The sequence below is a fragment of the Coenobita brevimanus genome, chromosome 40 (genome assembly GCF_032717465.1).
Source record: "Coenobita brevimanus isolate Jiangsu-jjx chromosome 40, ASM3271746v2, whole genome shotgun sequence".
In the NCBI taxonomy this organism is placed as follows: Eukaryota; Metazoa; Arthropoda; class Malacostraca; order Decapoda; family Coenobitidae; genus Coenobita; species Coenobita brevimanus.
In genome coordinates this window covers 42,018,878-42,019,956 of record NC_136993.1, presented here as the reverse complement: position 1 = coordinate 42,019,956, position 1,079 = coordinate 42,018,878, and the positions used below count along the sequence as shown (strand labels likewise).

General features: G+C 44.9%; 1 non-coding gene across 1 annotated transcript; it reads right to left on the bottom strand.

The window, feature by feature from the left end:
* Nucleotides 1-400: 400 nt before the first annotated feature.
* On the bottom strand, nucleotides 401-519 carry LOC145397405 (5S ribosomal RNA). Its single transcript, XR_013896978.1, has one exon. It is a non-coding gene; the product is annotated as a 5S ribosomal RNA (ribosomal RNA).
* Between the last annotated feature and the right edge of the window lie 560 nt (nucleotides 520-1,079).

The following is a 1,079-nucleotide window of genomic DNA, read 5'->3' as shown; positions in this document are numbered from 1 at the left end:
GTTTCACTCACTAACTAATCACCATTCATGACCTTTTTTTCCCACATTACTTGATCATCATTTCTGACTGTTTCTTCCTCTAATGCTATGTAAACCTTGTCCTCCACATTGTCATCGACTGGGGAATCACTCTGGCCCTGAATGTCTTTATTGGCCATGTCACTGGTAACAGGTGAATTGCCAAGACAATGGCGTGAGGGGGGGAGGGGGGAGGTTATGCGGTGTAAGGCATTGTCCCTGCTTGGCATCTTGTAGAGGAATAGAGGAAGGTGTCCCGTGTATTTTTTTTCATTCATTGCCAGACGCCATGTATCCCAGACGGGGTGGCCAATGGCTTAGAGTTAATTGTTTTACAGGGAGGGGCACTAATCCTCCACCAACCCCACTTGACACGTAGGGATGCCAAGAGCATCTGGTGTTCCCAGGCTGTCACCCATCCAAGTACTAACCAGACCCAACGTTGCTTAACTTTGCTGATCGGACGGGAAGCGGTGTACTCAACGTGGTATGGCCGTTGGCACATATGAAAAATCACGCGCGAAAATTGAAAATTGTGCAAATTAGGGACCTTGCAATTGCACGATGTACCGGTACATCGCCGGGACTGGCAAATGCAAATCGTTGCAATGTACCCATACGTCGATGGGACGGGATGGGTTAAACAACTGCCATTCCTCCTCCATACCGCCATTTTCCTGATCTTTCAATGCATTCCACTCATCTTTCAACTTCTGATACTCTATAATTTTCTCTTTTTTATCCAACTCACTGACTTTCAAAACCTCCATGCCGCACTTATTTCTCCTAGCTGTCACCCATCTCATAACAACTCTTAACTTTCCCTCCATCATGTAGTGGTCAGACATTCCTCTGTCCTCACTTTGCAAAACTTTCACATCCAACAATCTTCCTTTTACATTCCTTGACACATCCATATAGTCCATCAATGATCTATCAACAACCCATCCACCCTCCTATCTCACCCATGTATACTTATATATGTCTTTCTTCTCAAGAAGGTTTTTCCAATCACCATGTCTTGCTCAACACACATCCTTATCATTCTTTCCCCATTATCA